Raw genomic sequence first — 7,078 nt, 5'->3', positions numbered from 1 at the left:
AGTTAGCCAGCCATCCAGCCAGTCAGTCAGTCAGCCAGCCATCAATCCAGCCAGTCAGCCAGTCAGTTAGCCAGCCAGCCAGCCAGTGCAGTGCTGAAGACCTGTCTGACGGCTCGATGACAGAAACATTGACATGCTAACCACATGGATTGTTCAGTAGACCTACTCATCCCCCCCATGTATTTTTACCTCACTATCACAAAATCATGATAATAAAATAATAATAATGAATGTGCAAACAATTGGCTCACAACAAATACCTAAATCATCTTTATGCAGGTGATATGTCTTCTATTCTATGCATATACACTGGGGCAAAAAGTATTTAGTCAGCCACCAATTGTGCAAGTTCTCCCACTTAAAAAGATGAGAGAGCCTGTGTTTTCATCATAGGTACACTTCAACTATGACAGACAAAATGAGAAAAAAACAATCCAGAAAATCACATTGTAGGATTTTTAATGAATTTATTTGCACATGATGGTGGAAATAAGTAATACGTATAATATATATTATTATTACAGTATATCTGACTGAGCCCAGACCTGAATGCCTAGTTAAACAATGGTAAAAAAAAATAAAGGCTAAACCGGTATGGCGGCTTGTTAGACAGAGTGATAATTATAACAATTATTCATTCGGGAATAATTGCAATCAATAGATTTACACCCAGTGTGTCGTCGGGATCGCTGTTGGAATGTTTGTTTCTGTTGAAGTTTGTCCGCCCTCTCTCTCTTCCATGGTTAGAATGGATAGTTCAGAGTAACATTCAGCGATGTTGTTATAAAATAGATGTTTCGGCGGTTGTCGGTCTTCGTGTTCAATAGCTGCAGACTAGTAAATTGATATCAAAGACTTGTTCTTATTCTGTCGATATCGATAGTCTAAGAGTTTAACCACGTCGTTAAACGATTCAGCAATCTACTCAAACTTTATTTCCCTCTGTGATAGAGGTACTGGTCTGGTCTCAAACCTTAGCCCTCTCGTGGTTATCGAGGTTAGCTGGTCTGAAGATATATTCCCAAGGTGAAAAATAGGTAAAAGTAACTACAAGCTTGATGGTGCCCGCTGTACACTACCGGTAAAGAGTTTTAGAACACCTACTCATTCAAGAGTTTTCATATTTTAACTATTGTCTACATTGTAGAATAATATTGAAGACATTAAAACAACACATCTGGAATCATGTAGTAACCAAAAAAAAAAGTGTTAAACAAATCCAAATATGTTACATTTGAGACTCTTCAAATAGCCAGCCTTTGCCTTGATGACAGCTTTGCACACTCTCTTCACCTGGAATGCTTTTCCAACAGTCTTGAAGGAGCTCCCACATATGCTGAGCACTTGTTGGCTGCTTTTCCTTCAATCTGCGGTCCAACTCATCCCAAACCATCTCAATTGGGTTGAGGTCTGGTGATTGTGGAGGCCAGGTCATCTGATGCAGCACTCAGTCTCTCTTCTTCTTGGTCGAATGGCCCTTACACAGCCTAGAGGTGTGTTGGGTCATTGTCCTGTTGAAAAATAAATGATAGTCCTACTAAGCCCAAACCAGATGGGATGGTGTATCTCTGCTGAATGCTGTGGTAGCCATGCTGGTTAAGTGTGCCTTGAATTCTAAATAAATAACAGATAGTGTCACCAAGTAAAGCACCCCCACACCTAATGAAGCTGGTTGTGAGAATGTCAAGAATGTGCAATGCTGTCATAAAGGCAAAGACATTCAAATGTACTTGTCCTCTTGCTTAGTTATGCACCGAGGCCTCCCACTCCTCTTCTATTCTAGTTAGAGCCAGTTTGTGCTGTTCTGTGAAGGGAGTAGTACACAGCATTGTACGAGATCTTGTGTTTCTTGGCAATTTCTTGCATGGAATAGCCTTCATTTCTCAGAAGAAGAATAGACTTATGAGTTTCAGAAGAAAGGTCTTTGTTTCTGGCCATTTTGAGCCTGTAATCAAATCCACAAATGCTGATGCTCCAGATACTCAACTAGTCTAAAGAAGGCCAGTTGTATTGCTTCTTTAATCAGTAGAACAGTTTTCAGCTGTACTAACATAATTGCAAAATGGTTTTCTAGTGATCAATTAGCCTTTTAAAATGATAGAATTGGATTAGCTAACACAACGTGCCATTGGAACACAGGAGTGATAGTTGCTGATAATGGGCCTCTGTACACCTATGTAGATATATATTTTTTAAATCAGCCGTTTTCAGCTACAATAGTCATTTACAACATTAACAATGTCAACACTGTATTTCTGATCAATTTTATGTTATTTTAATGGACAAAAAAAAGTGTTTTTCTTTCAAAAACAAGGACATTTCTAAGTGACCCCAAACTGTTGAACGGTATATTTGATTAAAACACATAGGATGTGTCTATATATGGAAAAATACACGTTTAAAAATGTTAAAGACGACTCTTGGTCGAACAAGATTATTATTTTTTGTCGGGGACAGCCCTGATAAGACAACATAGAACCGTCCGCCCGTCCAACCACCCATCGACCCAGCTCTCCACCCATCTGCCCAGCTCTCCACCCATCTGCCCAGCTCTCCACCCATCTGCCCAGCTCTCCACCCATCTACCCAGCTCTCCACCCATCTACCCAGCTCTCCACCCATCTACCCAGCTCTCCACCCATCTACCCAGCTATCCACCCATCCACCCATCTACCCAGCTATCCACCCTTCTGCCCATCCCTCTGTGCCAATGAAATGAGATCTGACTGAATAGTGATTATTTTTCAGAACAGAGGATGGTGGAATGGCTGGCCATCTCCCAGAGCTCTGCAGCGGAGAAACAAATGGATCGTTTTGACAGCAGGCAGATATGTTGATACAGGAAACAGTGGGCACAGCCACCGACGGAGCTGAGCTGCCATTGGGAGAGAGTGGGGCAGGCAGATATGTTGACACAGGAAACAGTGGGCACAGCCACCGACGGAGCTGAGGGGAGCTGCCATTGGGAGAGAGTGGGGCAGGCAGATATGTTGACACAGGAAACAGTGGGCACAGCCACCGACGGAGCTGAGGGGAGCTGCCATTGGGAGAGAGTGGGGCAGGCAGGCGGGCAGGGGGCACAGGAGGGCAAGTGTTGTCTTTGGCAAAGAGTGATGGGGGCGAGTTTCACCACAGCATAATGTGATTGGCAGTGGAGAAATAGAATATTTGTGTGTATAGCTCCAACAGTATTGGGACAGTGACACGTTTTATTGTTTTGGCTCTGTACTCCAGCACTTTGGATTTGAAATTATACAATGACTATGAGGTTAAAGTGCAGACTGTCAGCTTCAGTGGCAATTCCAGTATGTAAATCTTGGTGGTGCAAAAAAATGATGTAGCTGCAACAAAGCCACTACACAACACAACACTAAACAATACATTAATTGCACTATAACGGTGACAAACGGTGCCCACAAACTGTTAGGGCCTACATAAAGCTGTCCCAACAGCAGTCCCAAAACCTTACACCTGGCTATCAGCAGAGCCTCGTCTGGCAGCCAAGAGTTAACTCAGCCTCATTTACTTTCTTTAAAAAAAACATGGCTGATATTGGCGGACAATTGAGATGTACAAACTATGGCATAAGGGGACGACAAGCGGATAAGAGGCAATCCGTAATTTCGATTAAGACATTAACGAGTGAGCTAGGACAGACGTAGTCAAAATAACTATTTGTTTAGCACTTTTGAAACATACAGCGACAGAATTCAGAACATGGGCCGTTCTTACAGTGTTCTCCCTGTACACCAAGTCAGAACCGTAGGATAAATAAAGGGGGCGTGTAAGCAGACAATGAAAGCTCTTACAATATTTGATGATTACATTTCTCAAAAACAGGTTATAGGCTACATGTGCACCACCAAGTCAGAACAGTAGGCTAAGTTATAAAAATAATATTAGAGAGAATTATTTATTTCAACTTTACATTTCTTTCATCACATTCCCAGTGGGTCAGAAGTTTACATACACTCAATTAGTAATTGGAAGCATTGCCTGAAATTGTTTCACTTGGGTCAAACATTAAGGGTAGCCTTCCACAAGCTTTTGGCCCATTCCTCCTGACAGAGCTGGTGTAACTGAGTCAGGATTGTAGGCCTCCTTGCTCGCACACACTCTTTCAGTTCTGCCCATACATTTTCTATAGGATTGAGGTCAGGGCTTTGTGATGGCCACTCCAATACCTTGAATTTGTTGTCCTTAAGCCATTTTGCCACAACCTATTTGTGACCAACCTTAACTTCCTGATTGATGTCTTGAAATGTTGCTTCAATATATCCACATCATTTTCTATCCACATGATACCATCTATTTTGTGAAGTGCACCAGTCCCTCCTGCAGCAAAGTACCCCCACAACATGATGCTGCCACCCCCGTGCTTCACAGTTGGGATGGTGTTCTTCGGCTTGCAAGCCTCCCCCTTTTTCCTCCAAACATAACGATGGTCATTATGGCCAAATCGTTCTGTTTTTTGTTTCATCAGACCAGAGGACATTTCTCCGAAAAGTACGATCTTTGTCACCATGTGCATTTGCAAACTGTAGTCTGGCTTTTTATGGAGGTTTTGTAGCAGTGGCTTCTTCCTTGCTGATCGGCCTTTCAGGTTATGTCGATATAGGACTCGTTTTACTGTGGATATAGATACTTTTGTACCTGTTTCCTCCAGCATCTTCACAAGGTCATTTGCTGTTGTTCTGGGATTGATTTGCACTTTTTGCACCAAAGTACGTTCATCTCTAGAACACGTCTCCTTCCTGAGCAGTATGACGACTGCGTGGTCCCATGGTGTTTCTACTTGCGTACTATTGTTTGTACAGATGAACGTGGTACCTTCAGGTGTTTGGAAATTGCTCCCAGGGATGAACCAAACTTGAAATTTATTTTCTGAGGTCTTGGCTGATTTCCTTTAGATTTTCCCATGATGTCAAGAAAAGAGGCACTGAGTTTAATATATAATAATATATAATAATAATATATATAATATATGCCATTTAGCAGACGCTTTTATCCAAAGCGACTTACAGTCATGTGTGCATACATTCTACGTATGGGTGGTCCCGGGAATCGAACCCACTACCCTGGCGTTACAAGCGCCATGCTCTACCAACTGAGCTACAGAAGGACCATAAGTTTGAAGGTAGGCCTTGAAATAAATCCACAGGTACACCTCCAATTGACTCAAATGATGTCAATTAGCCGATCAGAAGCTTCTAAAAGCCATGACAATTTTCTGGAATTTTCCAAGCTGTTTAAAGTCACATTCGTACTTAGTGTATGTAAACTTCTGACCCACTGGAATATTGATACAGTGAATTATAACTTAAATAATCGGTCTGAAAACAATTGTTTAAAATATTACTTGTGTCATGCACAAAGTAGATGTCCTAACCAACTTGACAAAACTATAGTTTGTTTACAAGAAATTTGTGAAGTGGTTGAAAAATGAGTTTTAATGACTCCATTAAGATTAGATTCTTTAACAGTTATGTAAACTTCAGATTTCAACTGTATGTATGTATGTATGTATGTATGTATGTATGTATGTATGTATGTATGTATGTATGTATGTATGTATGTATGTATGTATGTATGTGTGTGTGTATGTATGTATGTATGCATGCATGTATGCATGTATGTGTGTATGCGTATGTATGTATGTATGTATGTATGTATGTATGTATGTATGTATGTATGTATGTATGTATGTATGTGTGTGTTAGGGGCATGAAGTGTTCCAGCTGTAAAGGGAGGGAGGGAGGGAGGGAGGGAGGGAGGGAGGAACAGCCAACTGAAAGGAGGGAAGACCCATCTCACCCCTCTGTGACAACATACAGAGCAGGAGGGAGGGAGGAACAGCCAACGGAAAGGAGGGAAGACCCATCTCACCCCTCTGTGACAACATACAGAGCAGGAGGGAGGGAGGAACAGCCAACTGAAAAGGAGGGAAGACCCATCTCACCCCTCTGTGACAACATACAGAGCAGGAGGGAGGGAGGGAGTGAGGAACAGCCAACTGAAAAGGAGGGAAGACCCATCTCACCCCTCTGTGACAACATACAGAGCAGGAGGGAGGGAGGGAGGAACAGCCAACTGAAAAGGAGGCCCAGTAGCCTATTATACATAGTGCAGTCGGCCCAGTACTGTTGGCCCAGTAGCCTATTATACATAGTGCAGTCGGCCCAGTAGCCTATTATACATAGTGCAGTCGGCCCAGTGCAGTCGGCCCAGTAGCCTATTATACGTAGTGCAGTCGGCCCAGTAGCCTGTTATACATAGTGCAGTCGGCCCAGTAGCCTATTATACATAGTGCAGTCGGCCCAGTGCAGTCGGCCCAGTGCAGTCGGCCCAGTAGCCTATTATACATAGTGCAGTCGGCCCAGTACAGTCGGCCCAGCAGCCTACAGCATTATGTGCTATTGATGTAAGCAAGAAGTAAATTCCACAAACACTTTAATTTATACTGGATTCAACATGTTGGAGATAATATATTCTTCACATAGCTGTACATATTATATATATATTATATAATATCATACTTCCTCCCATATTGGACATTGGGCAGCAGAAGAGCAAGAGGCTTTTTCAGAAAGTCTTCATACCCATTGCCATATTACACATTTTGAGACAGTAGACTGTATGTATGTATGTATGTATGTATGTATGTATGTATGTATGTAGACTGTATGTATGTAGACTGTATGTATGTAGACTGTATGTATGTATGTATGTAGACTGTATGTATGTATGTATGTAGACTGTATGTATGTATGTAGACTGTATGTATGTATGTATGTATGTAGACTGTATGTATGTATGTAGACTGTATGTATGTATGTAGACTGTAGCTGGCCAAGTTATTGTGTTGTATTACATCCTAAATTCACCCATCTTTTTCCTCTCACAAAGTAAAAAAAAAAAAAAGTGTTTTTAGATGTAGTAAATCTATTGAAAGTGACATACAGAAAAATCGAATTTACAAAATGATTCACACCCCTTCGTCAATATTTTGTAGAAGCACCCTTGGCAGTGATTACAGCTGTGAGTCTTTCTGGGTAAGTCTCTAAGAGCTTTGCACACC

Source organism: Oncorhynchus keta, chromosome 14, assembly GCF_023373465.1.
Source record: "Oncorhynchus keta strain PuntledgeMale-10-30-2019 chromosome 14, Oket_V2, whole genome shotgun sequence".
Classification (NCBI taxonomy): domain Eukaryota; kingdom Metazoa; phylum Chordata; class Actinopteri; order Salmoniformes; family Salmonidae; genus Oncorhynchus; species Oncorhynchus keta.
This window is presented reverse-complemented; position numbering follows the sequence as displayed.